General features: G+C 42.2%; 1 protein-coding gene across 1 annotated transcript in view; it reads right to left on the reverse strand.

The window, feature by feature from the left end:
• b4galnt4a (beta-1,4-N-acetyl-galactosaminyl transferase 4a) overlaps nucleotides 1-25,528 on the reverse strand; it is a 449,845-nt gene that overhangs the window by 282,734 nt on the left and 141,583 nt on the right. The gene's annotated exons all lie outside the window — the stretch shown is intronic.

The raw sequence follows: 25,528 nt of genomic DNA on the forward strand, positions 1-25,528 counted from the left end.
ACATCATTGTAATTAGTAGTATCATCATGATAATCGTCCTCATCATCGTAATCATCCCCATCATTACATCATCCTCTCTATCGTTCGCATTGCCATTATTATCATTGTCATCATCATCCCCACCACCACCATCATTGCCAGTATAACATTCCTCATCAGTTTTGTCATTATCATTGGTGTCATCCTCATCCTCCTCATCATCACAAGTGGCAAATATAATGTATAAAATATTTGACACAATGAGTGAGAGAGAGAGAGAAACAGCAGCCAGCTGAGGAAGAGAAAGAGAAAGAAGGAGGGAAAGAGAAATAAAGAAATAGGGACAAAAAGAGGGAGAGAAGGAGAGGTTTATCTTGTGAGGAACAGAGAAGGCTGGGCCTCTGTCATGCTGCAGATGAATTATGGGAGCTTTTTGGTGTGATGATGACTGCTGGGTTGGCCAAGGGAGACCAGGATTTAAACCCAGGGCAAGTCCACAGTAACGGAATTATGCCTTGACATCGTTTTCTTTCTTTAAAACGTATGCCAAATAAAACTATTTACTTCAAAGTTTAACTAACCATACTCTATGCACAACTACTACTTTTAACAATTTCCACTAACACTTTTACAAAAAACGTATCTAGTGGAAGAACTGTGCAGATGCAAACTTTGGTGACTGAATTATAGTAAAATCTCCCTCAGGTTTTTATGCGACAATGTTTTCCAAAAACCAAATATCACGTCCGAATTAAGATTCAAAGATGTCTGCAGAAAGAATCGTGTGTCATCTATGACCTGGCACTGAGATATGGACATGAATGTCATTCTCCTCATGTTTCACAAGTTTGGACATCACAGTGCAGCACAGCAAAGATCAATAAAGTGCAGTAGAGTAGCGTATAATTCAGTACAATAGAGTACCGTACAATATACTGTACCGTATTGTACTATACTCTACAGTGCTCTACTCACTGCACGGTATTGTAATGTACTGTACTTGGCATTTTATTAGGATCCCCATTAGCTGTTGCGAAAGCAGCAGCTACTCTTCCTGGGGTTCACAAATGAAACATGACATACAGTAATGACATAATACAGAAGATTAATAGACAAGAACAGCTCAAGGACAGAACTACATCAATCTAAAAATGGCTGGTGGTTCGGCAGTTTTTGTGTTAACCAGAACGGTGACTGTAACTGTGCTCCTGGAAACAATTTATTTACGCTTTTTTGCCGACGTTTACTGACACCGGCCATATTCTTTTTACTGTTGTTTTATTTCTTTACCTACCTATTGTTCACCTAATACCTTTTTTGCACTATTGGCTAGAGCCTGTAAGTATGCATTTCACTGTTGTATTCGGCGCACGTGACAAATAAACTTTGATTTGATTTTAATGGGCAAAAATATGCTTTTCTTTCGAAAACGAGGACATTTCTAAGTGACCCCAAACTTTTGAACGGTAGTGTATGTCTATGATAGGTTCAGATTTGGTCCAGTCCGGTCCGTCTGTGGACGTTAACATCAAGGCCAGAGGTGGACTGACCAAATTTAAACTACTTTTCAAAGTCCATGGATGTCCAGTGTCGTTCGGTGCTCAGTGGGTGAAGATGCTGGTTACAGCAAATGGAAAGAGAGGGGGCTCATGGGTAGGTGTCAGTAAGAGCTGGGAGAGGTGACAATAACTGGAGAGAGAGAGAGAGTGGGGGGAGGGGGAAGAGGGAGTGTTTTCCAGACTCAGGCTGTTAACACTCTTGGTTTGACCAGCAGACAACAAAAAGACAAAGAAAATAGTTATGAGCTGAACATAACAATATGCCAGTGGATGCGAGGACTGTAGCAGGTGACCCAATTGTGGTTTGTGACTATTATGATTTCCCATTTTAGCCATTCAATTTGAGTAATTCTATTTGATTTCTTGTTAATACCATTACCAATTTGGTAACGAAACTACGAGTTTTAATCACTTAATAATCAATAAACAAAATGTATATCAGTAAAATCACTCATTGGTAGGTCTACCATGACTTATTACTTCTATGAATTATTATAAGGCACAAGTCAATATTTCTTAAACTTACAGAAGGTAAAGATTTTCTCCAAAACTAAATATAAGTGTTGATATTACTTGGCACGGGTCTTTACGTCAACATCATTGTGTCTTGATGCATTTCTGATACCTTTTAAAGGTGCATTATTATTTGTTTGTGTGTATGTTTGTGTGTGTGTGTGTGTGTGTGTGTGTGTGTGTGTGTGTGTGTGTGTGTGTGTGTGTGTGTGTGTGTGTGTGTGTGTGTGTGTGTGTGTGTGTGTGTGTGTGTGTGTGTGTGTGTGTGTGTGTTTGTGCGCCAGTGTGTATACACGTGTGTGTCACCATATCACAGGGGAATCATTATGATTCCCATCTCTCCATTCTTCCTGAAAAAAAAAACCCACCATACAAAAACAATGGAAGATGGAGTACGGACCCAATTCAATTCCAATCAGTAACAGGGTTTGTAACACTATATGAAAGCTTTAGTTATTTGCAGATACCAGTTACTGGACAGGCCTCAATGTGTTCCACTATATCTTCAGGTGGAGTTCACATAAAATGCCATCTATATCCTATTCAGTTCAATCTCCTTTTTATTTGTATTGCACTATATAGGGTCTTATTCGGGTGCCTGTTCAGAAATGCATAACATTGCCATGGTTTGAGAGGGGTATAATAAAAGGGTGGCGCCTGGGCCATTGACTCCATCATAAAAATCTGAGGATAACTTTTTGTGGTCCCACAATGCAATTACTGTGAAAGTGGCTCATCACTGCACACAGAGTAGATACACACACACACACACACACACACACACACACACACACACACACACACACACACACACACACACACACACACACACACACACACACACACACACACACACACACACACACACACACACACACACACACACACACACACACACACACAAATGCACATATACTCAAACTCTTATCACACTTACTCAGTAGCAATAGAATAATTCCTAAATGCCTGAGTGCTGTGTGCAAAATATTGTATTTCTCTTTCACACAAACAAAAACAAACACACACACACGCACTGGCTGAGTGTGTGAGCTAGCAGAATGCGCGGCAGCGATGAAATGGGAGCATGCGTGGAGAGAAAGCAGCTATAAAGCATCATTTAAGGTAATGGTTTTCCAATACGTCCTCTAAACGCTGAATGAGTGGCTGACTGGGGTTTATGTAGGTACGCCTGAGCACCAGGGAGAAGAGATGGAGTGGGGGGGGGGAGAGTGTATTACGACTCACCCATCCTTTCTTGCATGAATACTACATGCACACAAACACAGAGAGAAGGAGAGAGGGAGAGACAGTGAGAAAGTGCAAGAGAGAGAGAGAGATAGTGATTTCAATTAGGATTTACGGTATTTTGCCTTTATTTTTATTTTTACCACATTCTAGCCTGCATGCACTTTTTATACCTCGCATGCCGGTTAAGAGTGGTAGTAGTCGTGTGCAGATGTGGGTGGGAGTCCATTTTAATAAATCCAGTGAATATACACCATCAGAATTACAATCCACTATGAATTTATAACACTAATAAAATAAAATGTATTTTCAAAAGAAAAGAATAGCATAGCTTGAGTTTCATTATGTTACATCCAAATGAATGAAATCAATAATCAATGGCCTACTACAACAGTGGTAGGCCTGACCACCGACAACGATGAGGCCTATAGGGAGGATGTCAGAGACCTGGTCATGTGGAGCCAGGATAACAACCTCTCCCTCAAAGTGATCAAGACAAAGGAGATGATTGTGGACTACAGGAAAAGGAGGACAGAACACGCCCCCATTCCCACCAAAGGGCTGTAGTGGAGCAGGTTGAGAGCTTCAAGTACCTTGGTGTCCACATCACCAACAAACTATCATGGTCCAAACACACCAAGACAGTCGTGAAGAGGGTACGATAAAGCCTATTCCCCCTCAGGAGACTGAATTTGGCATGGGTCCTCAGATCCTCAAAAGGTTCTACAGCTGCACCATCGAGAGCATCCTGCCTGCTCGGCCTCCGACCGCAAGGCACTACAGAGGGTAGTGCGTACGGCCCAATACATCACTAGTGCCAAGCTTCCTGCCCTCCAGGACCTCTATTCCAGGAGGAAGGCCCTAAAAATTGGCAAAAACGCCAGCCATAGACTGTTCTATGACTAGGGCAAGCGGTACCGCACGGCAAGTGGTACCGGAGCGCCAAGTCTATGTCCAAAAGGCTCTTAACAGCTCCTACCCCAAGCCATAAGATTCTTAAACAGCTAATCAAATGGCTAAACAGACTATTTCCCCCCCGCACATTGATTCTGTATCGGTACCCCCTGTTTATAGCCTCGCTACTGGTATATTACTGCTACTCTATAATAATTTTTTATTTTTATTTTTTACTTATAAATCTTCTTAGGGCTACGCCCCTTTTTTCTCCACTTCCTGTCTGAATGACGTGCCCAAAGTAAACTGCCTGTAGCTCAGGGCCTGAGCCAGGATATGCATATAATTGGTACCATTGGAAAGAAAACACTTTGAAGTTTCTAGAAATGTTTAAATAATTTAGGAGAATATAACACAATAGATATGGTAGGAGAAAATCCAAAGAAAAAACAACCAGACATTTTTTTTTGAGAGACCATCCTCTTAAAAATGCAAGAGTAAGGTCATATTGAAAATTAGCTCCCTGGATGCAATTGATATGGCTTTCACAGGGTGTCAGCAGTCTATGTTCAAGGTTTCAGGCTTGTAACTTCAAAAATGAATAAGAATATTTTAGTAGAGAGACAGTCTTGTAAATGTGTGTTTGCACACGCCGTGAAGACATTATGCACCTGCTAAAATCGGTTTCCTATTGAACATACTTCTTTCCAAAATAAACATTATAGTATGATTACATTTTAGGGTATCTGCGGAGTAAATAGAAACGTATTTTGACTTGTTGAAACAAAGTTTAGGGGTAGATTTTCCGATTCCTTCCTCTACAAGTTGAACGAGTGGATTGCTCAAATCGATGGCGCCAATAAACTGACTTTTTTGGGATATAAAGAAGGATTTTATCTAACAAAACGACGCTACATGTTATAGCTGGGACCCTTTGGATGTCAAATCAGAGGAAGATTTTCAAAAAGTACGTGACGGTCATTATTTGTGAATGTAGGAAACCTGTGCCGGTGGAAAAATATTTTGATGTGGGGCGCCGTCCTCAAACAATGGCATGGCATGTTTTTACTGTAATAGCTACTGTAAATCGGACAGTGCAGTTAGATTAACAAGAATTTAAGCTTTCAGCTGATGTACATAAATGTTTAAAATCCATAATATTTATGATTATTTATTTGAATTGCGCGCCCTCCAGTTTCACCGGAAGTTGTCCCGCTAGCGATACTCCTATCCCTAAGAAGATCTATCTATTTTTTACTTAACACTTATTTTTCATAGAACTGCAATGTTGGTTAAGGGCTTGTAAGTAAGCATAAGTAAGCATCTTATTTTCAAAAGCATGTGAGACTCGTGTTCACATTTCACCACTTTTGGAGTTGCCTAAACATGATTGAGCATGTATGTAGTCCTACACTTGATTTAGGATACATACATGCTCATCAATGATAGATGAGAAAATGAATACATGAGCTATACCATTTCCACGTATTTGCCCAGCCAGAAACCAATTAACCAAATAGCCTACACAGATGGAGATTCAGTGACACAAAAGCACATTGATTGAGACAAGTCAGTGAAGTCCCAGGCTTTTGGTCGGGAGTAGGACTAGGCTACTAGTGACTTTGAGTGAAGAGCAAAATAAAATAAAAATAACATAAAATGCTGGCAAAATGTTCTAATAAATGAGCCAACTAGACGAGATGATCATGAGCAGCAGTCACCTCAACTTAGCTAACATTTCCTCAGCCTAATTGTAGCCTAACCAATATACAAACAGAAATTCAGTGAAAATAGAAATATGACATTGATTGACTTATCAAGACGAGTCCCAATGCTTGTCTCAAACCAGCACGATCCCAATGCAACTCAATATTAGGAAGGTGTTCAGGGTATATACAGTATGTACTGTATATATACAGTATATATACACTACCGGTCATTACCAGCATTACCAGCATTGAATAGACCTTAGGATGGGTACTTCCTGTTTGAGTTTCTGCCTGCAGGAAGGGAGGAGAAAAATAGAGTCGTGATCAGATTTGCCGAAGGGAGGGCAGAGGAGGGTCTTGTAGGCATTTCGAAAAATGTAGTAGCAGTGGTCTAATGTCTCAACATCAACAGTGAAGAGGCAACTGCAGGATGCTGGCCTTCTAGGCAGAGTTGCAAAGAAAAAGCCATATCTCAGACTTGCCAATAAAAATAAAAGATTAAAGATGGGCAAAAGAACGCAGACACTGGACAGAGGAACTCTGCCTGGAAGGCCAGCATCCCGGAGTCACCTCTTCACAGTTGACGTTGAGACCAGTGTTTTGCGGGTACTATTTAATGAAGCTGCCAGTTGAAGACTTGTGAGGCGTCTGTTTCTCAAACTAGACACTCTAATGTACTTGTCCTCTTGCTCAGTTGTGCACCGGGGCCTCCCACTCCCCTTTCTATTCTGGTTAGAGACAGTTCGCACTGTTCTGTGAAGGGAGTAGTAGACAGCGTTGTACGAGATCTTAAGTTTCTTGGCAATTTCATGCATGGAATAGCCTTCATTTCTCAGAACAAGAATAGACTGACGAGTTTCAGAAGAAAGGTCTTTGTTTCTGGCCATTTTGAGCTTGTAATCGAACCAAGAAATTCTGACGCTCCAGGTACTCAACTAGTCTAAAGAATGCCAGTTTTATCGCCTCTTTAATCAGGACAACAGTTTTCAGCTGTGCTAACATAATTGCAAAAGAGTTTTCTAACGATCAATTAGCCTTTTAAAACGATAAACTTGGATTAGCTAACACAACGTGCCATTGGAACACAGGAGTGATGGTTGCTGATAATGGGCCTCTGTACACCTATGTAGATATTCCATTAAGAAATCAGCTGTTTATAGCTACAATAGCCATTTACAACATTAACAATGTCTACACTGTATTTCAGATCAATTTGATGTTATTTTAATGGATAAAAAACAAGGACATTTCTAAGTGACCCCAAACTTTTGAATGGTAGTGTATATATACATCTGGGCACGCACCCTTGGCATTCAGGCTTGGTTTCATCAGACCAGAGAATCTTGTTTCTCATGTTCTGGGAGTTTCTCATGTTCTTCCATTTAAAAATGATGGAGGCCACTGTGTTCTTGTGGACCTTCAATGCAGCAGAAATGTTTTGGTACCCTTCCCTAGATCTGTGCCTCGACACAACCCTGTCTCGGAGCTCTACGGACAATTCCTTCGACCTCATAGCTTGGTTTTTTCTCTGACATGCACTGTCAACTGTGGGACCTTATGTGCCTTTCCAAATCATATCCAATCAATTGAATTTACCACAGCTGGACTCCAATCAGGTTGTATAAACATTTCAGGTATTATCAAGGGAAACAGGATAGACTTGAGCTCAATTTCGAGTCTCATAGAAAAGGGTCTGATTATGTATGTTAATAAGGTATCTATTTTTTATATTTAATAAAGTTGCACCAAAAAAATGTAAACCTGTTTTCGCTTTGTCATTATGGGTTATTGTGTGTAGATGCCTGAGGATTTCTTTTATTTCATCCATTTTAGATAAAGGCTGTAACGTAACGAAACGTGAAAAAAAGTCAAGGGGTCTGAATACTTTCCGAAGGCACTGTATATGCCACATTGACCTTTAGATGCACAACACCAGGGTTTTGTAATATCTTGTTGAAAAGTCTTACAAAACATCTGTAGATTAAATAAATAATGTATTACAAGGACGTGTAAACTGATACATCTTGAACATAAGGCTTTGTACTCCAAAGAAAGTCTCACTGACTTCAAGGACAAAGTTCATAGTTTAATGAACTACAGCATACATTAACAAAGAGAAAACTATAGAGCATTTCTCATCCACCTCCCTTATGTAACCAAACCCCGATCTTCAAATATGTATGAGTGCACCGAGACTCTGACACCCAGATCTCCCAAACTTCTTGATGCGAAGCAAATGTATACTTCAGATAGCATCTGAGACTGCAGAAAGAGAAGGTGAACCACAGATAGGGCTTGTAATCCTAAAATCCACCACGCAGCATCCCGAAGCTTTGGGATTCAAAGACCTTGCCCCATTCTCAAACTAGGCATTCACACAGAGGCTGGTGATGCTAAGTGTTTGATTTACTGAAGGAATTAATCATTGGACTGCACTGTACAGTACGTGCCCAAATTGAGCTTTACTTAAAACAACTTCCATAAATAGAGATGAGAGATTAAGCGCATCATCCGTACGGAAACAAGAACCAGTAAAGAATTGGGTTGTCGGTTTGACCGGATTAGTAAAATCCTTTGGGATGGAATAACATGATTGCAAAATACGAGGGGCGTTGTCTCTCCAAGGAAAGGAGGGATGGAAGGAAAGGATGCACTGTGTGCAGGTCTTTATTCCGGCCTCCTGCTACTTAACACACTGATTAAACTAATGAATGAATCATCAAGCCCTTGATTGGTCGCATCAGGTGGGTTCGTACTGGGTGGGCTCCAGGATCCAGGTTTGAAGAACGTTGCTCTGACATATCGATCTGACATCTGTTCATCCAGTTTTGTGTGTCGGAGTGGTTCCCGAAAGCGTTCCATCACAAAAGTCACAGAAACAGCCCCGGGCCTCATTCCCAAAACCGCAGAGGGACGTTCCTTGACGGGTGAAATGTGACGCAAGTGGAACGCGTTCCGCCTACAGTACATTTAACAAGATTTTTATTTGGATAAATGCGTTCTGATCATTTTTCAGAGGAACATTCTCTCCTCACGTCATAATCGACACTCCCTCGAGGACCTGGGGTGAGAACGGTCTCCGTGTTCTAAAGAGTTGTACCGTATCTAGTTGTCTGGGAAGGAAGTAGTGGAGTTAAATGAAGACTGAGTCGTGAATAATGCTCGGACAGGCTCCCCGGTGGGGAGGATGCAGAGGTTTGTGGGACAAAATCCCACAGTGAGAGAAAAAGCAACCGGAACGGGATTCCACAGACTAACTAGTTTAAACTGGTTTAATCCGGACCGAGATGTGCACAGCTCCATAAAACAAGGACACTCACATCCAAACGTTAATTCACACAGGCTGAGTCTTTGAGAAACACGACACGGGCTACTTGGGAGTTTTGTGTTAATAATTGATGTCCATCATCACGAAAAGGTGAGGGATATGCTCCTATCTAAAATTAGGATTTGGATCTGTATAAATACAACAGCCCTAAAAATAAAAATAAACATTTTCCAAGTAGCACCATCCCACTGGGCAAAAACTGGTTGAATCAACGTTGTTAATATATATGATGACGTTGAATCAACGTGGAAACCTGATAGTATATGCAAAAAGTCATCAACATAAGGGCATTTCGTAGTTTAACCAAAATCCAATGACATGCTGAAATGTTTTATTGCTTTCACATTGCATACAACTCAACCAAACGTAAATCAAAACGAGACGTTGAACGGACGTCTGTACCCAGTGGGATAGTGCCAAGCGTGATCATGGCTGATGACATAACGGGGCAGGGGGGCAAGTCGAACCGCTAGCTCCCAGATAATTGCTGAGAGGGAAGTGGCTGACCCGGTCCCTCTCCTGCGGCTGGGCCTCCCCTCCTCGCCATGCTACGCCCCACCATGACCATTCTAATGAAATCATAAAGGTCCGCCCGGCAGGTTAATGGGAGCCAATCGAGTCTGTGCTACACTAGCAGGCCCATCACCATGGGAACCAAGGGCAGGATACAAAGCACTCCGATATTACACACTGCAGTTCCAGACAGCCTAATCTGCTCCTGTCCCACGGTTCTAAAAACACCAAGGCTGGTTGGTATGGAGATAAGAGAGACAGAGCTTTGTCCTCTACGGGACAGAGATAGTGAGTTCTTTAGAGAGAGGTTTTAGGGGCAAAGTCGACGAAGGAAAGTATTAACAACCACAAAAACAAAAGTCTTATCAACAGTTGATAAGGGCATACTCCGAAGAGATTCAGACAAGGATTGAGTATATGGGAAACGTTTAAGTCCTTGGCACAAGCTGCCTTTTATCAACTATAATATTCAGTTTGCTGGCCCTTACTGAAATGATTCTTAGCTTACTAGCATCCCTATGAGGTTCGGGCTACTTGCATCCCTAAGAGGCTCGGGTTACCATCTTCCTTGTCCAGCCTTTCACAGACATTGACAAACAGCCCGGGCTTAAGTTACACTGCAAATCTGGCCCAGACAGTCATCAATCAGTTACAGACAGTAGTCGATAGAAAGGGGAAGACAACGGAATACAAATCACAGAGGTGTAGCATTACTAGAGCACAAAGAGAGACAAGAAGGGGTGGTTGAGCGAGAGGTGGGGAGAGAAAGTCGAGAATTGAGAGCAAATACAAGAAAGGATGGGTAAGTGAAAAAGAGAGAGGGAAGTTTGAGGTACTGAGGCAAAGGGTCTAGAAAAATGGGAAACAGGTTAAATATGGAGCAATACAGTTGTGGGCGTTAAAACCATATTTTTAAAAGCCCTGCTCCACGGTACAGGTTTTTGTGACCAACTACTGATAGAATATGCAAAAGTGTTGTGCTGCACACAACCTAACTTTTTAACGGCCACAACTATAGGTTATGAGAAGAAGAGACCGGGAGATACAAGCTGTTAGCGAGAGAGATAGGGAGAGACAGGGAGTTAGACAAGGAATCAGAAGTTGGGATAGCGAGGGACTACCATAGAGGATCTAAGTTATTGACACGGTTCGTCTCCTCGCATTGGGAAAACTGTCCGAGGTAACACTGACTCTGCCCCTGACTGTGCTCTGACTATGCTGCTGACTGTGCTCTGACTGTGCTTTAACTGTGCTCCCGAAACTTGCTGAATATTGCACTTGGTGTAATAAAGATTTCAAAAATACATATGGCACAGAAACAAGCCCTGAGCTTTTACAAACAGGAGCTGTGGAATAGTGGGAAGAGTGAGAAAGAAAAAGAGAATATTAAGAGATGTGCAAAAAGGAGTGAAAACTATTTTGCCACTGGCAATGCACCTTGGAGAGAGCTGACCATCAGAGAGAATGGCTAATATCAGAGAAGAGGAGGGAAAGAATAACCTATCTCCCCATCTCTCCCCATCTCCATCTCTTTCTCTCTCACCCACACACCAGCAGTGAATCTCTATAGCCTACAGTACCAGGTCTGCTATGTGAGGCTGCTATACTATGTTAGACGTATCAACTCTCAAAACAAAGCAACATTTCCAAGCACAAACTTATACAATTATTAGAGGACAACTTCAGGGAGAGAAAGCGCATGTGACTAGTTATGAGCCTGTCACCTGTGACTTAACGTCTTGACATGGGCTACTCAACATCAACGTCTATTACCGGAGCATCCTCCTCCGTCCCTCTTCTCTTCGTTATTGAAGGCTGTGTAGTGAGGGTGAGCTAAAGGGCAGGACGCTCAGACTACTGGGCTATTAATCAGTGTCACAGCAGCACTGGGCTCGATTACTGCATGTTAATTGCACAGATCAGTGCGGTTTATTTGCTATAATTAGCCAACCCCAATTGCCCATCCCAGCAGAGCACGAGGTGGGCCGCCTCACCACACTTAACGAACGAGACAGTGTGTGTGTGAGAGAGAGAGCAAAAGAGACTGAATTGTGGACGCGGGACAGTGTTTTTGTAGAAAGAAACTCGTCCTCTCCTCGTCTCCGGTACACTGATAGGACCTGAGAGGTGAAAACAAAACATCATAGTCTCTCTCTCTGTCGCTCTTTCAGATCAGTGCAGATTAACGTAGAGGGGCTGAGGACGGGAGCCAACAAGAGGATGGACGTTTCCACAAACTCAGAGGGATGAGACGGCTAGTCAACTGAGATGGAGAGACGTTTGGGTTGGACACCAGAGCAGTCAAACTGACAGACCAGAACTACCCACTACAGAGTGGAAAACAACAGAGAGTTGCAGAGGAGAGACCAAAACGGTGTGCTATAGAGTGAGAAAGACCAGTGAGCTGAAGAGGAAGGGAGAGCAGGAAAACAGAGGAGAACGCAGAGAATGTGTGAGCTTCAGAAGAGGCCTAAGAGCTCTGTGTAGAGATCTGTTTAATTATGTGGTGTAATCTAGGTCAGGGGTGCAGAGGCTGGGAGCCAGGCAGTGGGCTATAGTAGTCCGCTCTGCCTCTTTTATCCTCCTCTCGGATTCTCAAAACTCTCTCCCTCTCTCACTAGAGAAAAAAAGTTGATTCTGGTAGTGTGAAAAGTGCAAAGACGTTGGCCTTTCGTGTGACTTGGCTAATATATGACAAGGTTCAAAATACTCATTTTATGGTGGCTGCATGAGCCTAATATTATCTCTCCTTTTCCAACTATGCACTCTACTTCTATTTCTCCTTACCCGCTCGATCCAACTTTTGTTCTTTGTTTGTTTCGTGTTACCGTCCTTTTTCCTTTCTCAGCTCTCTGTGTCCTCTTTCCATCTTTCTGGCTCTTCATAACTATGTCTGTCATACCTCTCTCTCTTTGTCTGTTGTCATCTCTCTCTGTCTTCCCTCCTCCATGTCCCTCTCTGGGCTCTATTTTTGTCTGCCATTAAGTCTGCACAATTAGTCAAATGCATGCTCGTTGGCAATATTGACCTGTTAAAGCCAGCGCTCTACTATTTTCTAAACCTTGCGCCAGGATTGGTCATTTACCTGTTGTATATGAGTTCGCTCGCGCTGAGGTGGGAGGTGTGGCAATATCTTAGGTGTGTGCTTATAAACTTGTGCCAAAGTGACAATTTCAGGAAACGCTGGTTGGGATATGTAAACCAACCAAAAGCTGCTCTTAGCAGTAAGGCAGTTGGTAATGGCATGGATGTTGAGAGAGGAAGTGCTGCCTATCCAGCCGTGATGCACAGTGCCCATGGAATGAGATGTGTGTTTTGTGCCAGTGAACCTCATATTTAGAAACATAAAAAAATAAAGATATTCCCTCATTTAGTTTAATTTGATTAAAAACCAAGCACAGCCTCCCCTCCCCTCAATCAAGGCTGGTTTAGCAGCTTCACATAGGTGTGTCTTTTTTATCCTGGCCATGCATCAGCCAAGTAACCTATCAATAAAAGGGGTTCCATTTCAAATATATCATCTCAATATCTCACTTTACGGGGATTCGCTCAGGTGGATTCTCCAACGGAAGTACTAATCGGAGCGTCTGTCAGAGACAGACAGGTCGATTGGCGAATGAGGTGAGCCCCTCTCCTCTTCATAAGACGCCACTCGCCCCGCCTCTGGTCACTCTCGCCTCTCTTCCTTGTGAAGAGTTCTCTCTAACTCCTGAAGCTCTCCTCAGCACTACCAGATTCTGTCTTTCTACTGAACTGTTCTCTGGCGAACCACGAGGTTGACGCTTCCGGACGTAGGACCCCGGCTCCTGTCAATAGTGTTTGACCGAAAGGAAAGAGTAGCTAGCATCACAGGCTAGCTGGTAGTAGCTAGCATCACAGGCTAGCTTTAGTGACTTGGTGAGCCTTCGCAGGAAGGCTTTAGTTAACTTGGCAAACTAGCTGGGAAGCTAGCTAACCACACAAGCATCACTACTTGAAACACGGTAATATTGCTGGATCCTTTCTCTCGTCTTATTTTCACCTATTTTTACTCGTTTGTGTTAATTCGACTGACTGGTTGCCTCATGGCTCTACGGTCTTGGGAGTATAGCTACCGGAAAGGGAACTGCCTGCACGCAGTTCACTTCGGCGAGCTACAGCACACCTTGGCCAAGAGGTATCTGCTAGCTAGCTAACGCATCTTTAGCTTTACGGTTTAGCGTTCACACGGTGCTCACCCTAGCTGGAATGAGCCGCAAGGCTTCTGACTAGCTAGCTCAACAACAGGTGCCTTCATATCATCACTGGTGGAAAAAAGTACTCAAAAGTCATATTTTTGATACCTTAAAAGAAAATGACTCAAGTAAAAGTGAAAGTCACCCAGTAAAATATTACTCGAGTAAAAGTCTATAAGTATTTGGTTTTAAATACACTTAAGAATCAAAAGTAAATGGAATTGCTCAAATGTAATTAAGAATCAAATGTAAAATAATTAATAATTTCAAATTCCTTATATTATGCAAACCAGACAGCACAATTACTTTTTTTTTTTTTTTTTACGGATAGCCAGGGGCACACTACAACGCCCTGACATTTTTGTTTAGTGAGTCCGCCAGATCAAAGGCAGTTGGGAGGACCAGGGATGTTCTCTTGATAAGTGTGTGAATTGGACCATTTTCCTGTCAAAATGTAACAAGTACTTTTGGGTGTCAGGTAAAATGTATGGAGTAAAAAGTACATTATTTTCTTTAGGAATGTAGTGAAGTAAAAGTAAAAGTTGTCAAAAATATAAACCAAAAACTACTTAAGTAGTACTTTAAAGTATTTTAACTTAAGTACTTTACACCTCCGCATATCATCAAGCCCTACTAATATTATGGCCACTGCTGCCCCTTCCCAAGGCGAACCAAGCTAGGCACTGGAACCACCACGTTCTTGTGTTTGCGGTTATATGATTGCGGGGGAAGGATTTTCACCTTCTATGCATCAATTGCCTGGGAAGAGAACATGCTCAAGCAGGACTCGACAACCCCCAGTCCTGCGAGCATTGTAAAGTACTGACTAGATCGGGTTTGAGAAGGAGGATTAAACGCTCCACTATCTTTACCCACTCCCTCGGCCATTGGCAGAGGTGGAATGTTATGGATAGATAACTTGGTCTGACAACTTGGTGTCAGGGGATGGCAAGCTAGGACAATGATGGGAGACAATGATGGGATTCATCTCGTGGGTCTCCTCGACTTTGAAAATGACATGGAGGGTGAAGAAACCGCTCTTCCACCATCTCAAATCTCCATGTGTCTGGCTCCCAGGACAGAGGAGCCGTGTAATTTGGGCTTTTTGACATTTGCAAGCAAGCCATCTTCACAGTCCCCAAGTTGAGAACAGACTATGAGAAACGCACAGTACAACATAGAGCCATATGAGCTCTATCCACATCATGTAACTCAGTCAAGCAGCAGAATCTGATAAAACAATGGATAAAACTACACCTCATGCAACAGTGTGTTCCGACAGGTGCATGATAATGGCATATTCTAAATTAAAATGCCTTTCACACAGAGAGTGCCTTCAGAAAGTATTCATACCCTTTTGTTGTGGTACAGCCTGAATTAAAAATGAATTGAATAGGTTTTTCTCCTCACCTATCGACACACAATACCTCATAATGACAAAAAGAAAATACTAATTTTGATGAACAGTTTTTTACATTCAAATGCCTCTCATGTAAAGTAGTGACGTGTGTCATACGCCCAGTTTTCTGAAACGGGTCACATATCTTGATTTAGATAAGTATTCAACCCCCTGAGTCAATACATATAAGAATCACTTTTGGCATCGATTACAGCTGTGAGTGTTTCTGGGTAAGTCTCTAAGAGTATTGTACAATATTTGCACAATATTCTTTCAAAAAATTCTTCAAGCTCTATCAAGTTGGTTGTTGATCATTGCTAGACAGCCATTTCCAAGTCTTGCCATAGATTTAAAAGATGATTTAAGTCAAAACTGTAACTAGGCCACTCAGGAACATTCAATGTCGTGTTGGTAAGCAACTCCAGTGTATATGTGGCCTTATTGTCCTGCTGAAGGGTGAATTTATCTCCCAGTATCTGTTGGAAAGCAGACTGAACCAGGTTTTCCTCTAGGATTTTGCCTGTACTTAGCTGTATTCCATACATTTTTATCCTTAAAAAGTCCCTAGTAATTGACAATGACAAGCATACCTCTGCCCTATTTGACCTAGATAGTTTGTGTGTGTGCATTGATATGTAGGGTTAAAAAAAAAGTTATGTAGTTCTGTCCCTGAGCTGTTCTTGTCTATTGATGTTCTGTATTGTCATTCTGTATTATGTTTCATGTTTTGTGTGGACCCCAGGAAGAGTAGCTGCTGCTTTTTCAGCAGCTAATGGGGACCCTAATACCAAATACCCATAACATGATGTTCTATAGTTGCCATGGTGGCCAAGTAGCAGCCGAAGCAAAGAGCTCCTGTAAATGTGTACATACAGTGCCTTTGGAAAGTATTCAGACCCCCTGACCTTTTCCACATTTTGATTCGTTACAGCCTTATTCTAAAATAGATTTTTTTCTTTTTATCCTAAGGAATGTACACACAATGCCCCATAATGACAAAGCGTAAACTGGTTTTTAGATTTTTTGGGGGAAATGTATAAAACATAAAACAATTATGTCAAGAACAGCTCAAATAAGCAAAGAGAAACGACAGTCCATCACTACTTTAAGACACGAAGGTCAGTCAATCTGGAAAACTTCAAGAATTTTGAAAGTTTCTTCAAGTGCAGTCACATAAAACATCAAGCGCTATGATGAAACTGGCTCTCATGAGGACCGCCACAGGAAAGGAAGACCCAGAGTTACCTCTGCTGCAGAGGATAAGTTCATTAGAGTTACCAGCCTCAGAAATTGCAGCCCTAATAAATGCTTCACATCTCAACATCAACTGTTCACAGGAGACCGTGTGAATCAGGCCATCATGGTCAAATTGTTGCAAAGAAAACACTACTAAAGGGAACCAATATGAAGAATCAGATGACCTTGCCACCCGACCTCATCCCAATTGAGATGGTTTGGGATGAGTTGGACCGCAGAGTGAAGCAAAAGCAGCCAACAAGTGCTCAGCATATGTAGGAAATCCTTCAAGACTGTTGGAAAGGCATTCCAGGTGAAGCTGGTTGAGAGAATGCCAAGAGTGTGCAAAGCTGCCATCAACGCAAAGGGTGGCTACATTGAAGAATCTAAAATCTGAAATATATTTTGATTTGTTTAACACTTTTTTGGTTCCTACATGATTCCATACGTGTTATTTCATAGTTTTGATGTCTTCACTATTATTCTACAATGTAGACAATAGCAAAAATAAAGAAGAACCCTTGAATGAGTAGGTGTGTCAACTTTTGACTGGTACTGAATGTTAAGATAACATTGCATTGAGAATAGTCTGTGTGAGAATATGATCACTTGTGAATGATGCCGGCATGTGCATTCTAACATAAAAAGAGCACATGCATTTTTTGGCAACTTTTTCAAATCGTAGTCGCATGCATAATGTTTTGATAAGGTTTGTATCACACCTAAAGTGGCTAGATAACTCTAAGTGTAGCATATAGCCCTAGGACGCCTGGAACAGGGTTGGATTAGCCCATAGCCTACAGAACCTAGTGAAACATGTGTTCTTATAAGCTCAGTCATTATGCAATTGCTTGTGAAAACAGAGTTTTGACTGGACACTATTGAAAAGAGGAACCCAGCTTTCTCATGTGTAATGCTCAATTCTTAAAATGATGCACATTAATCCACTTTACAACCGGTTGTTGCCTACCTGGCATATTAAAAATGTAACTGTGGGAAGCGCTATTCCATTAGCAATTTTTTGGTGGGACATTCTAAATTAAAAAATATTCCACACATATATTAGTCGGCTATATATAAAGACCAGATTAAATTGTGAATAGTCTGATGGGTGAGAATATCATCAAGTGCTTGTCAACTTGTGAATGAGAGACTGATGAAACATGTGCAGCCTGCGCAAGTAACAGAGCAGATGGCAGAGGGCTTTTTTCATCCTTAAAATCGTTTCATACGGCCTTAGAATGCATTGTAAAACGAGTGAGCGAGCCATTTGTGCCTACAGTTGCACAAGGATCTCGTAGTAACCGCGATACCTGACCCCACCTTTGATGCCACCTTTTGTTACCTGACCCCTCCTTGAGCAACAACTGCTTGCTTCACCATAGAGCTTGTGGTTTCTCTGCTGTCACTCTCCCTGTTTAACAGGACAGAAGCTTTTCCTCTGTTTGTATCCGGTATGCGCGTTGTATTTTACTTGGATAGAGTGAGAGTATCGCACAAGAGCTAGAAACAACCTCTTTGTTTCTTGGGCGCCTCCCTGCAAGGAAGGGCCCTCTCTCATCAACTGGTATATTGGAAAGCAAGGGTTGCAGGCCAGAAGGGCTTATTCCACCAGAGAGCTGACACCACTTGGGCACTGTTCAAGGGCATCTCCTTTAACAGGAGATTTGCGCTATGGCTTTACCGACTGTCACTGCACTTTCATCAGCACATACTTCCTCAGTGTTGGGGCCTCTTGAGGGGTGTTTTGATAATATGAGTGACCATATCTCACCACTTTTCCCTGCTTGCAAGAGCGCAAGGAAGCGAGGCATGCTTGCGAATGACCAAAGGCGAGGCGAGTGGAGTCTTGTGAAGAGGAGAAGGGCTCACCTCATTCGACATCCGACATGTATGTCTCCAACAGATGCTGTCATTGGTACTTCCTGAGCAAATCACCATAAAGTGAGATATCTCACTCATATTATCATAGAACTGGGTTTACTCTCTACTGAGAGTATCGTCTTGAGTTTTTTTTAAATTCACATACACTACATGGCCAAAAGAATGTGGAGAACAGCTCGTCGATTATCTTGTTCTAAAAATGATGGCCATTAATATGGAGTCGGTTCCCCCTTGCTGCAATAACAGCCTTCACTCTTCTGGGAAGGATTTCCACTAGATGTTGGACTTGCTGCCATTCAGCCACAAGAGCATTAGTGAGGTCGCGCACTAATGTTGGGCGATTAGGCCTGTCTCGTAGTCGGCATTCCAATTCATCCCATAGGTGTTCGATGGGGTTGAGGTCAGGGCTGTGTGCAGTTCAGTCAAGTTCTTCCACACCCGTCTTGACAAACCATTTCTGTATGGACCTCGCTTTGTGCACAGAGGCATTGTCATGCTGAAACAGGAAAGGGCCTCCCCCAAACTGTTGCCACAAAGTTGGAAGCACAGAATTGTCTAGAATGTCATTGTATGCTGTAGCGTTAAGATGTTCCTTTACTGGAACTAAGGGGCCTAGCCCGAACCATGAAAAACAGCCCCAGACCGTTATTTCTCTTCCAAACTTTTGAGTTGTAACTATGCATTCGGGCATAGGATCTTTGTCCAGCTCCTGTGAAAAGTTTGGATCTGTGTATAACTGTCCATATTCTACATTGCCTGGATATTATATTCCCACGGGGAGCGATTATGGTGCCTGTAACTGTATCTAGACATGGCCTATTTAAAACAAGTTGGCGTTTCATTTATCATGGACAAACTTTTGAATTGGAGTTGATGACAACGCAATACATAAAAGGCTGCATATACACAACTTGAAACAACCACATATTTAGCCATGGAGCATGTTCTGATTGGCCAGTGAGGGGTCAAGCTTTGACACACCTACAACTGATGTATTCATCAAAACCCAGGCCTTTTGCACCACTGCGCCCATTACTCCTACTGTAGAATCAGAAAAACTATTTCTGACACACCCAGACCTGTAGCGCTACCACCAGCACTGAGATTTGCCATTGTGTTAGGTTTGTTAAAATAGAGCCCTCTGTCACACACATTGATTATCACTCTATCTCTAAAAGTTGGCTTCGTCATCTCTCCCTTACACTACATGACCAAAGTAAGTGGACGCCTGCTCGTCAAATATCTTGTTCAAAATATTATAGCCATTAATATTGAGTTGGTCCACCTTTGCTGCTCTAACAGCCTCCACTCTTCTGGGAAGGCTTTCACCTAGATGTTGGAACATTGCTGCAGGGACTTGCTTCCATTCAGCCACAAGAGCATTAGTGAGGTCGGGCACTGATGTTGGGCGATAAGGCCTGGCTCGCATTCAGACTTCCAATTCATCCCAAAGGTGTCCAATGGGGTTGAGGTAAGGGCTCTGTGCAGGCCAGTCAAGTTCTTACACACCGATCTCAATAAACCATTTCTGTATGGATCTCGCTTTGTGCACAGGTGCATTGTCATGCTGAAAAAAGGAAAGGGCCTTCCCCAAACTATTGCCACAAAGTTGGAAGCACGGAAACATCTAGAATGTCATTGTATGCTGTAGCATTAAGATTTCCCTTCAATGGAACTAAGGGGCCTAGCCCGAACCATGAAAAACAGCCCCAGACCATTATTCCTCTTCCACCAAACTTTACAGTTAACACTATGCATTCGGGCAGGTAGTGTTCTCCTGGCATCCGCTAAAGCCAGATTTGTCCGTCCGATTGCCAGATGATGAAGCGTGATTCATCACTCCAGAGAACACGTTTCCACTGCTCTGTAGTCCAATGGCGGCGAGCTTTACACCACTCCACCGACGCTTGGCATTCCGCATGGTAATCTTAGGCTTGTGTGTGTCTGCTCGGCCATGGAAACCCATTTCATGAAGCTCCCGAAGAACCGTTCTTGTGCTGACGTTGCTTCCAGAGGCAGTTTGAAACTTGGTAGTGAGTGTTGAAACCGAGGACAGACCGTTTTTATGTGCTTCAGCACTCGGCGGTCCCGTTCTGTGAGCTTGAGTGGCCTACCACTTCGCGGCTGAGCCGTTGTTGCTCCTACACAATTCTACTTCACAATAACAGCACCTACAGTTGACCGGGGCAGCTCTAGCGGGGCAGAAATTTGATGAACTGACTTGTTGGAAAGGTGGCATCCTATGATAGTGCCACATTGAAAGTCACAGAGCTCTTCAGTAAAGGCCATTCTACTGTCAATGTTCCCTATGGAGATTGCATGGCTGAGTGCTCGATTTTATACACCCGTCAGCACCTGTCAGCAACTGAAAATTTCTGTCTTATCATGGATGAACAGTTACCGATCCAATAGGACTTGGATTACTGTGCATTTGTGTGGTCAGGTGCGGAAAATAAGGACATAGGCAACTTTGCAGTTGGTCTAAATCAGAGCTGCATGTATTGCACTTAGATGTACACAGAGGGCGTATGTCATGTCAATCTCTCCTGGCTCAAAGCTGACTGCAACTCTATTGTCTTTGTGCGAGGTGTTGATGTTACCGAGGTACAGACAGAGGCTGGGAACACACCCAGGTAACTCAAGCTAGCAATAAAAACAGATTAAAAAAAAACACCTTATGGGACGACGGGGTCAGTAAAAAGACACACAGACATGTATGCATTTTGCATTGTATTATGTACAGTACCAGTCAACAGTTTGGAAAAACACACACTCAAGGGGTTTTTCTTTATTTTTACTATTGTCTACATTGTAGAATAATAGTGAAGACATCAAAACTATGAAATAACATATATGGAATCATGTAGTAACAAAAAAAGTGTTAAACAAATCAAAATATTTTATATTTCTCAAGTAGACATCCTTTGCCTTAATGACTCTTGGCATTCTCTCAACCAGCTTCACCTGGTATACTTCACCTGGTATAGTCTTGAAGGACTTCCCACTTATGCTGAGCAGTTGTTGGCTGCTTTTCATTCTCTCTGCGGTCCAACTCATCCCAAACCATCTCAATTGGGTTGAGGTTGGGTGATCATCTGATGCAGCACTCCATCGCTCTCCTTCTTGGTCAAATAGCCCTTACACAGCCTAGAGGTGTGCTGGGTCATTGTTCTGTTGAAAAACAAATGATAGTCCCACGAAGCGCAAACCAGATGTGATGGCGTATCGCTGCAGAATGCTGTGGTAGCCATGCTGGTTTAGAGAGCCTTGAATTCTAAATAAATCACTGACAGTGTCACCAGCAAAGCACCCCCACACCATCACACCTCCTGCTCCATGCTGCACGGTGGGAACCACACATGCGGAGATTATGCTTTCACCTACTCTGCGTCTCACAAAGACACGGTGGTTGGAACCAAAAATCGCAAATGTGGACTCATCAGACCAAAGCACAGATTTCCACCTGTCTAATGTCCATTGCTTGTGTTTCTTGGCCCAAGCAAGCCTCTTCTTCTTATTGGTGTCCTTTAGTAGTGGTTTCTTTACAGCAATTCGACCATAAAGTCCTGATTCATGCAGTCGCCTTTGAACAGTTGATGTTGAGACATGTCTGTTACTTGAACTCTGCAATTTCTGAGGTGCAGTTAACTCTAATGAACTTATCCTCTGCAACAGAGGTGACTCTGGGTCTTCCTTTCCTGTGACGGTCCTCGTGAGAGCCAGTTTCATCTTAGCGCTTGATGGTTTTTGCGACTGCACTTGAAGAAACGTTAAAAGTTCTTGAAATTTAAAGTAATGATTGGACTGTCGTTTTTATTTTTGCTTATTTGAGCTGTTCTTGCCATAATATGGACTTGGTCTTTTATAAAATAGGGCCATCTTCTATATACCACCCCTACCTTGCTACAACACAACTGATTGGCTCAAATGCATTAAGAAGGAAAGAAATTCCACAAATGAACTTTTAAGAAGGCACACCTGTTAAAACCTCTTGGCAATAGGGGGTGCTATTTGCACTCTGTAATAATTTCGTTCCCAAATTAAACTGCCTCGTACTCAATTCTTGCTCGTACAATATGCATATTATTATTACTATTGGATAGAAAACACTCTCTAGTTTCTAAAACCGTTTGAATTATTTCTCTGAGTGAAACAGAACTCATTCTGCAGCTCACTTCCTGTCAAGAAGTGAGATTTCTGAAATTGAGGTCTCTGTTCCAGGGTCGGTTTATAAATTCCCTTATAAGCTATGGGGCTACATGCACTGCATACGCCTTCCCCTAGATGTCAGTAAGCGGAGAGACTTTGAATGGAGCGGATAGCACCATCTGGGGGAGTATAAAACCTCTTGGAACGGAAGTACCGACCTTTTCGACGAGGCGCCTGACGCATGAGGGAAACCGGCATGGCGTCTTCAAAAGCTTTCGGTTTAGCAGTTCTTTATCTCCGGCTCTGATTTAATTTGTTTTTTTGTCTTAAAAACTTCATAAGGTAGTTAATTTAAACCGACTTATAGCAGTTTATAGCAGTTTATTGCGATTTTCCTGGATTTCTTTGTGATGCGCTTTCACGAGTTGGACACCTCTCCAGTGGGTGGCTAACGTTAGCGGCTATTTCGACAGGACAAGAGGACATCTTTCAACCCAAAGACGATTGTTCTGGAGAAAGGACACCTTGCCCAAGATTCTGATGGAAGCTCAGCTAATAGTAAGCAGTCTTTATGCTGTTAATTTGTACTTATGTTGACAAATGTCAAATAATAATTCCGCCATGAATTATTGTGCGGTCTCGCTTTAGCGCACGCTGTATTGCGCAGTAACGTTAATTTTAAAAATCTAACACAGCGATTGCATTAAGAACTAATTTATCTTTCATTTGCTGTCCAACTTGTATTTTTTAGTCAAGTTTATGAATAGTTTTCGATTAGAATAGGTGCCTCTCCAAGATGGCGCCGGACAGATTGCTTGAAGTTTTGGCCACTAATCACATTGTATAACCACGATTTGTGCCGCTAAATATGCACATTTTCGAACAAACTCTATATGCATTGTGTAATATGATGTTATAGGACTGTCATCTGAAGAATTCTGAGAAGGTTAGTGAAAAAATGTATATCTTTTGGTGGTTTATACGTTATCCCTATGTTTGGCTTGAATCAATGCTGTTGTGATGTTTGCTATTGTGGTAAGCTAATATAACGCTATATTGTGTTTTCGCTGTAAAACACTTAGAAAATCTGAAATATTGTCTGGATTCACAAGATCTGTGTCTTTCAATTGCTGTACGCTGTGTATTTTTTATGATGACTAATTAGGTAATACACGTTGTTCTCTGTAGTTATTCTAGTCGCTTTGGTGAGAGTTGTGATGGTGGCTGCAATGGTAAACTATGATTTATACCTGAAATATGTACATTTTTCTAACAAAACATATGCTATACAATAAATATGTTATCAGACTGTCATCTGATGAAGTTGTTTCTTGGTTAGTGGCTATTTATATCTTTATTTGGTCGAATTTGTGATAGCTACTGATGGAGTAAAAAACTGGTGGAGTAAAAAAAGTGGTGTCTTTTGCTAACGTGGTTAGCTAATAGATTTACATATTGTGTCTTCCCTGTAAAACATTTTAAAAATCAGAAATGATGGCTGGATTCACAAGATGTGTATCTTTCATCTGGTGTCTTGGACTTGTGATTTAATGATATTTAGATGCTAGTATTTACTTGTGACGCTATGCTAGGCTATGCTAGTCAGCTTTTTTACTGATGGGGGTGCTCCCGGATCCGGGTTTGGGAGGAATTAGAGGTTAATTGAAATGCATTACAGGAGACTACCTCATGAAGCTGGTTGAGAGCATGCCAAGAGTGTGCAAAGCTGTCATCAAGGCGTGGCTACTAATCTGTTTCGTTTAACACTGTTTTGGTGACTATATAATTCCATATATGCGATATATAAACTTTTGACTGGTACTGTATATATTGTATGTAATAGGCTTCTATACATCTAAAGGATAATGCAGTATAAGAGAACTTGAATTACAATAGCAGAATACAGCACAAGTCTATACACTGCAACAAAATACAGTTCTAGTATGCATACATTGACAGAAAACTATAAACTGTCCGTTCTCTGTCGTCACCGAGCTCTTTAATCAACACTTCATTAAGTCAGGATTCCTATTTGACTCAGCCATGCCTCCTTGTCCGTCCAACATTTCCTCATCTCCCACCCCTTCTAATGTGACTAGCCCCGATGCTACTCCCTCTTTTTCCCCTGCCCCGCGACAAAGTTTCTCCCTGCAGGCGGTCACTGAGTCCGAGGTGCTAAAGGAGCTCCTTAAACTTGACCCCAAAAAAACATCTGTGTCAAATGGTTTAGACCCTTTCTTCTTTAAAGTTGCAGCCCCTATCATCGTCAAGCCTATCTCTGACCTTTTTAACCTGTCTCTCCTCTCTGGGAAGGTTCCCATTGCTTGGAAGGCAGCCACGGTTCATCCTTTATTTAAAGGGGGAGATCAAGCTGGTCCTAACTGTTATTGGCCTATTTCTATTTTGTCCTGTTTATCAAAGGTGTTGGAAAAACTTGATCAACTGACTGACTTTCTTGATGTCTATAGTATTCTCTCTGGTATGCAAATCTGGTTTCCACTCAGGTTATGGATGTGTCACTGCAACCTTAAATGTCTTCAATGATGTCACCATTGCTCTTGATTCTAAGCAATGTTGTTATGCTATTTTTATTGACTTGGCCAAGGCTTTTGATATGGTAGACCATTCCATTATTGTGGGCCGGCTAAGGAGTATTGGTTTCTCTGAGGGGTCTTTGGCCTGGTTTACTAACTACCTCTCTCAAAGAGTGCAGTGTATAAAGTCAGAACATCTGCTGTCTCAGCCAATGCCTGTCACCAAGGGAGTCCCCCAAGGCTCTATCCTAGGCCACACGCTCTTCTAAATTTACATCACCAACATAGCTCAGGCAGTAGGAAGCTCTCTCATTCATTTATATGCAGATGATATAGTCTTATACTCCTCTGGCCCCTGCCCGGATATTGTGT

This window comes from Salvelinus alpinus, chromosome 9 (assembly GCF_045679555.1).
Source record: "Salvelinus alpinus chromosome 9, SLU_Salpinus.1, whole genome shotgun sequence".
In the NCBI taxonomy this organism is placed as follows: domain Eukaryota; kingdom Metazoa; phylum Chordata; class Actinopteri; order Salmoniformes; family Salmonidae; genus Salvelinus; species Salvelinus alpinus.